Source organism: Sinocyclocheilus anshuiensis, unplaced genomic scaffold, assembly GCF_001515605.1.
Source record: "Sinocyclocheilus anshuiensis isolate Anshui unplaced genomic scaffold, SAMN03320099.WGS_v1.1 scaffold106, whole genome shotgun sequence".
Taxonomy (NCBI): Eukaryota; Metazoa; Chordata; class Actinopteri; order Cypriniformes; family Cyprinidae; genus Sinocyclocheilus; species Sinocyclocheilus anshuiensis.
In genome coordinates, this window is record NW_015542347.1 from 1,274,939 (window position 1) to 1,282,917 (window position 7,979).

General features: G+C 36.0%; 1 protein-coding gene across 1 annotated transcript in view; it reads right to left on the reverse strand.

The window, feature by feature from the left end:
• Positions 1–7,979, reverse strand: part of fam49bb (family with sequence similarity 49 member Bb) — a 75,704-nt gene that overhangs the window by 44,144 nt on the left and 23,581 nt on the right. The window contains exon 2 of the mRNA XM_016490024.1: positions 533–615. The gene's annotated coding sequence lies outside the window, so the exon portion shown is untranslated. The remainder of the gene's footprint in view (positions 1–532; positions 616–7,979) is intronic.

Below are 7,979 nucleotides of genomic sequence, written 5' to 3' on the forward strand. Positions count from 1 at the left end.
GGAACGTCTCAGGTTACTTATGTAACCATGGTTCCCTGAGTAGGGAACGAGACACTGCGTCCTCTAGGCTTCCTGACATGCTTCGAACGCAAGCTTCAGACGAAGAGGTGAATGACATGTTCTCCCGGCACCTATTTATACTATAATCGCACCGGTAGTGATGTCATGGGCTGTCGCCGGCCAACATGTTGTTGGTGTTTTTTCAATGTATGCTTCAGACACGGGTCACGACGAGGCGTTCCCCATAGCGACCCCTAGAGGACGCAGTGTCTCGTTCCCTACTCAGGGAACCATGGTTACATAAGTAACCTGAGACGTTTTCATGATATGACCTATTTAAATTAGTTCTGGTAGTGGTAGCATAGTTACATGTTGACTTGCAGAAGAACTGACTTCTTAGGCTATAACTTTTCTTGAAAAATCTTTATGAATACACAAGTTTGAATAAAACAATGACTTCACAACAGTTCATACAGTAAAACAACTGCACAGTAGTTGTAATAGAGCTGTGATTGTGTGTGGAGATGCTTACCAGCAGAAAAGCAGAGGAGGTGACAGAAGGGAGGCCTATCCAGGCACTCGCCAAGGTCGCAATCCTACAGAAATACTAACAATCTGAAAAGAGAGAAGAGAAAGAGTTTTCATAACAACAACTCAAAATAAGAAAATGTAAAATGTGATATCACTGATTGCGTGTGCTTTTAAACAGCATTTCCCTGTTTCAATTCCTCTTCACATTTAGCCTATCTTTAAAGTCTTTCTCCCCATAATTTCACAATTCAAATTCCAGAAATAAGCTTTAACACACTAAAGCCTTCTCACAACGTAATCACTCAGTGCATGTTATGTTCCTAAATTCAAACTTGCTTTAGACTTCCTTAAGTTTAATATGGGCCTGTTATACCATACTGCACACTAACCCGAATTGTTGGTCCATTACCACAGAAACAAACAGTGTGTCAAAGTCATCAAAACAACTACTGTGCACAGCTTTGGTCTAATGGAAGCAGTGCATCAATCCATCATAAAACCATAATAGGCTCGAGCCTGCAGATGTGTGGTTTTATCAGGGCAGGGGATGTGCTAGATTTGTGGTTATTATGTTCATTCAAGACGACTTTTGCCCCTTCTTCATCTAATGCCTGTAGGCTGTAAAACTGCCCTGGTGGTAAAGCGTTGGGAGGTGCTCTGGCCACTTCCTCTTGTGCAACACTTCCTCCCATGCACAGCAAACTTCAGCTTTCCATTGTGCTTGCTGGCTTCACGCTCACCTCATGTCAGTGTAGACCATTTAGTGCTGTTTTTACAGCCCATAACCCTACTAAACGTCAGTGCATAACACTTCTGCATTGTTTGTGCTATGAACATGAATGATGCCTCAAATCATGAAGCTTGTTGAGGAGAGTTTTTTTATTATTATCTTTATTTGATTTGATTTTGGCATGGCAGATGGCAAAACTGGTGAGGAAAAAAACCCCCCAACCACCAAGAAAAAACTAGGGCTGTCCCCGATTAAAGATTTTTCTAGTCGACTAGTAGTCATTCATTCGACTAATCGATAATATCGTAATTGTTGTTTTAACGATGTGCGATTTGACATTATCGAGTATTTTGCAAAAACCATTCAAAATATCCCTACAGAGCACACGCATACATTCGTGAAGTCTAGACTAGTGCGTGTGCGCATTTAGTGTGTTTTCTTTCACTGCATGATTCAGTCTATTAAAATGCATTTAGAATGATCACAAATTCAAGACATGATGGCAGAAAATTTATATATTTATACTTCATGTAGTTATTCAATTTCACACGAAGAGTGCCGTTTTTCTCCAAAAATTACCATGATTACAAATGTGACATTGAATTCAATAAACAATAAGTTAATTAAGAGACTTAACGTTTTAGACACCATATTGCTTGTTTTTGCTCTATTTCGCCAACAAAAATCATTCCGAATACAGCCACAGCGCTGTTTTGTGTCTCTGAGCAACATGACGGTATTTCGTTCTTGAATGAATCAACCGTTTAAATGATTCGGTTCAATCGCAATGACTCACTTATTAACAGTGATTTGCTGCCACAAAACATTATTTATGCATTTGTAATTGCAGGTTAAATGCATTCATGTCTTGCATTAAACAAAATACATGTGTGTAAATACATCTAAATGCCACTTCAGATGCAGCTTCTGTGTTGATTTCATTTGCTTGGTAACAGCCCAAATGTCTTATTATTCTAATTCCCTGATTAAATGTAAGAATTTGACTCAAAAGATAATGGACACTTTTAGAAAAAATGGCTTTATAAAGGTAAAAATGCCCATAATATGCAAAAATCAGTTTAAACTTATTGGAAAAGATTAATTTCTATCAGTATGAACTGACCACCACACAGAATATGAAGAATATTAAAAACATTAGGAGTCAGCTGTCTTCGGCAGTCCTTAAGGTACCAGCACAATAACACACTCAGCAAAATATCGTCTAATTATCGTTATCGATAAAATCCCATAAAATATCGAGATGTAATTTTTTGTCAATATAGCACACCCCTACTAATCAGACATTCATATTAATTTAATTATGATAGATATGTTTCTCATGTCTGTGAGGCAAGTAGCCCAGATACTTTTGAGTTAATAGACTCAAAAAAAGATAGACAGAAAAAAATAGACAGAAAGTGCATGCTGTTTTCTTTATTTTACAAAAGCACACTGTTTTGTTAATATTGTGAGTGTGAACAAATAAAAGTAGTCCCATTACAGTTTCAAATTATGTATTACTCTTAACTGTATGAGCGAAACTGATGGCATATTTGAAGCTGTTTCCGCTATTCTCAGTAAAAATGCAAATTCCTCCATGCCATGCAGTAAGCTCCACCAAGAAGACTTTAACAACCATCTAAAACACCTAGCAATACCTTAGAAACCATCTAAACTCTATCTAGAAAACCCTAACAACCACTTAGCGACAACCTACCAGCCACCTACCAACAGCTTAACAACCACATTGCAACACCTTGGCTACAACCTAGCAACAACCTACCATCTAGTCCGCTTTAGCAACTGAATAACAATGCACCAGCATGAATTTGGTTCACATTTAGATCCTGTATCATATTTTTGGAACTAAATAACTTATAACATTCAGTTACATAAGTGGTTCATGAATGTCTGCATTCTAAAGCGGATGTCTGAATTACTTCTCAAAAGCTCTAAAAGTACAAATTTAAGAAATCGTTAAGTAACTTCCTAATTATCCATAGTTCCTCTTGCAAGCTTTTATTCATTTTATTCATAAATGTAATACAATATAAAATGGCAATTCAGTTTTAGTTCAGCAGGACACTAAAGTCAACCCAATGCTAAATTAATCAAAACCACTTGCTCCATGCCATATTCACATGGGATAGTTTACCCAAAAATGATAATTCTGTCATCATTTACTCACCCTCATGCCATTCCAAGTAAGACTTTTGTTCATCTTTGAAACAAAAATACAAATATTTTTAATGAAACCTAGAAGATTTCTGTCCCTCTATTCATGCAGGCAAAAAAATTATACAGATTTGGAATGACTTAAAAGGTGAGCGATTAATGACAGAACATTCATTGAGTAAACTTTCCCTAAATCGGAATCAATTCTGAGCAGGAAAACATAACAGGAATAGACTCAGGGCTTTCTAAAAATGCTTGACAAACTAGCAAACTGCAAATTCCTGACTGTGTGAAATGTTACTCTTTGCAAAATACACTTAGCTTGACAGATTTATGTCAGAAGGTCAGATAACAAAGGCAGTTAAAACTCTGCTTGAACAAGTGTCACATTTCCTTGAGAGATGACATCATTTCATCCCTCCTCAAACACATCTAAGGTGACTTCAAAGCTGCCAGTGATATTGCAAAAACGGCCATTTGCTTGTTTCACAATCTTAAGTCAATCTAACAATAATTCCCAACAGCAAACCTGATGAAATGCAGAAATTGCTTAATTTAGATCCAACATTGAGAAAACACAACAGCGAGCAGATCCATCCATGAAAAAGAGTATGTCTAACCAACCATGCTGTATGACACGACTGCAAATTGGTCCAGAGGTCAAACAAACAATTTAACGAAATGGAACTCAGTTCAGATAAGATACAGTTTCAGAAATTGCTGGCATTGTTATGATGCTTTATATTTTGACAGCAAACCATCATTACAGGATATAACACAATTCTATCACGTGCAGACAGAGAGATGGATATCTTCACAGCAGCAAAGGATGCTTTTATCTAACAGTTCCAAATCTCTACAGACTACACATACGACTTTCTCTGCTACAATCACTACAACGCAACCAACAGAACACTGTTTGGCCCATTCAACTACACAGATCATTCATTTAGTCCTGCATTAAACAAAAAACGCTAAAGGGGTCATAGGATGCCCATTTTCCACAAGTTGATATGATTCTTATATGACCCCTTTAAACAAATCTAATTACAGTTTTTCTGATTAAAAAAAAAATGTTTTTTTTGGTAGGTAAAAAAAGGTTTTGTTGGTAGGGCTGCACAATAATAATAATAATGAAAATTTAATTATTATTAGTAGTAGTAGTAGCAGTATTAATTATATATTAATAAATAAAATAAAATAAAAATACTAAAAACATAAGAAATATTACTAATGTAATATTTTACTATAAATGAACAAATACATACATGCATACATACATACATAAAATTACTATTATTATTTTATATTACAGCTGTAAAATTACAATACTATGTCTGGCTGTCTTAATTTCTTCATTTTTAAACTATAAACCATCAAACTTTTATTTCAGGGGAAAGACGCAGTGGGCCCTTAAAGCTTCTCTTTTGTTGATAAGAGCTTCTCAATACAAGTATAGGAGGATGGTTAGCGCATGTTGTCTTCCCAAATGCTTGTTAAAGTGACAAACTCAGAGCAATGCAGAGATGGAGTTTGTGTGGAGCAGCATTTACTATGAACCGAGCTGCTCTAAAATGCTGCAAACACTGGCAGATAATAAGCTGCTCACATGTGAATACAGTGCCATGCTTTACTCTGAAACACACAGTGCATATATCTAATTGAACCACATCCTTTGCGATTTGATAATCAATAGTGGTGCAACGGATCACAAAACTCACGGTTCGAATCACATTACGGATTTTGAGTCACGGATCGGATCATTTTTCGGATCAGCAAAAAAATAAAATAAATAAATAAATAAATACATTTGTGAAAGTTTACTTTAAGTACTTCTATACCACAGCACAAAATACTAGCTTAACTAATAAAGTTGGTAATAAAACAAGAACAATTACACAAATTACGAGCATTGATGAATACAACATAACACAGTTACAAATAAAGTCAGTAACAGTAGTATTCAGGTGCAGAAATGTAATAACAGTGTAAAATAACACAATAGTGCTCACTGCACAAGTTAAAAACAGATTATAATAAATACAGAAATACAGGGGAGTCTGGGTTGGGAGAGGGCTCGCTCTGTGAGGACGGTTTTCTCTTGCGAGAGACCAGACTGAGAGACTGATTGTTGTTAACTAATGCTTTGTTGCTTTGCAGGGCTATCAGTTCTCTTTGTTTGTCTTTGTGATTTTGTGTGTTTGATATGTGTCATATCAAATGTTGGTGACGCGGTTCCTGTGATTAGTCTGGACGTTCGATACACCTGTGATACTAAACGCTGCTCCAGTGAAACTTACCGTTTATCGCGAGTAAACACTATGTGAACTGGTTGGAGGGGTTGTGAGACAGGTAAGCAGATCGCGACCTACATTTCCATCACATAAAGTTTTATTGTATAGACGCACTAGGTTTAGGAGATGGTGCTTATTATGTATGTTTTGTTAGCGAGTATAGTTTAGTGATGGGGTCCTGTACGCTGAAGATGTTCTTTTCTGCATCTTTTGTTGGTAGTTAGTTTATTTTGGGGTTAATATTTGGTTAGTTGGGGTTTTGTTTTGTTGAGTTTTTTTATTTAAGCATCTCTCTCTTGCTCCTTCCTCTCCACCAGAGTGTTTGTAAAATTTACTAGTTGAGTTGTAAATATTGTAAATTTTCATTATTGGATTGCTTTATTTCACTTTATTGCATTTAAAGAAAAGTAAACATTATCAATAATAAGTGGTTTGTTGTCTTTTCCTTTTTTTTTCTTTTGCAAACCCCTTTACCATCTTAATACACACACATGCTTAAAATTTTTTGTTGCGTTCAATAATATTCCTAGACAAAAATAACATTTCATTAACGAGGGACGTAACAATGGTTAAACTTAACAGCTAATCCGAGAATCACATGCGTGCCGAACCGTGGGGCCTGGTCCTTACGGATCACGGTTCATCTACGATCCGTTGCACCCCTAATAATCACACTATGCCATTTCACTATTTTTGGTTTTATTTTGATTAGTTGTGTAACCTTAGTAAAATGTCTCAAAAATCAGGATGTAGATGAACAGCACATAGGCTAATTTGCATGCATGGATCACTACGTGGGAAAGTCTGTGAGGCTTATCTTATAGACTTTTTTAAACAAAAATGCCAAGTTGGTACATTGGGTGTGTTGGTTAAGTTTAATGGGCCTGTGCTGTCGGAAACACAGTCTATCCAAACAAAAACACATTAAGGTTGTTAAACATTAAACTTGCCTTCATGCTTCCATACTCCGAGGTGAGGAAATGGGCTTCTAAATATATGCTGTGGCATACAAGTTTACCCAGGTTTCTGTTGCCGAGATCTAGTTAATTTTATCTAATCCACCTGGAAGGATCTTAAAAAGATTAAAAAAGATACTTTATTATGAATTATTCAGCTAATGCATTGTGAACAAAATTGCACTGAAAAGGCTGCATTTAGGCAGCAAGAAGCTGGAGATACACGTAACAATCCTGTTGATGTTCAGTGTCCTAAATTGTAACAGATAAGTCAGGCATCCAGCACAATCCAAATATTATCCAACATCTGTTCAGAATTCCTAACAATGTTGATGTAGAACAGCAGCAAACTCCAGCGCTGCAGTCACTGCAATTAGCAGAGCAGTGGGAAATGCTAAAGTGCAATCGGACTATCAGCTGGTCATTGTGTCCATGCTGTGAGAGCATGCTATACTCTGCAGGGAAAATGGAGCTGTGCTTTGCTCACATTAGACTGAAAATCATTCATTGGACTGCCAGAGGCATAATGCAGATTATGCTTTGTAAGCTTTGAATGGACTGTCTTTTCTCTTGCATGTTGACAACACTATATTCATACATAGTGCAGTACATACATTGTACATACACTGTACACACATATTCTGAAGCTAAATAAACAGACTAAGTTTTATTATTTGTAGTACTGTATTTATGTTCTATATAGAAAATAGAGACAAAAACACAACTGAAAGACAACACAAAATGCTCCAAGTCATATATATATATATATATATAATAATAATATAATATACAATGCTAATAAATCAAACTAACAATGAACAATTCTTACTTTTAAAGTTAATATATAAATACTGTAACCTAATGTTCAGTGCACCAGCAGTTCACTTTTGCACTTCAACAGACAAAAACACAAAGAATTATATCAAAATGCCCATTTTTGGCAAGTGACCTCGTCTTAAATGAGTTCAAAAGTCCTAAATGACCATAAAGAGTTGGGCGTGTCAAATCCGTGTCATGTGCATCAGGTTTTAAAAAGACAGCACTACTTTTAAAGTGAAACCTGCTTTGGTCTGTGTCATGTCCTCAATCAAAGAAAAGAAAAAGAGAAATCACTTACTGCTCTTCCCTGATTAACTTTTTTGTCCCTGATTAACTTTTGAATAAAGATTATTATTCTATTTTCAATTTATAGTTTTTGCATATACAATTTATAGTTTATGAAGATTGCTTTAAGTTCGTTTTCAACAAAGCCCCCTCCTTTGACAAGCACAGTCTGCTCTGATTGGCCAGCTG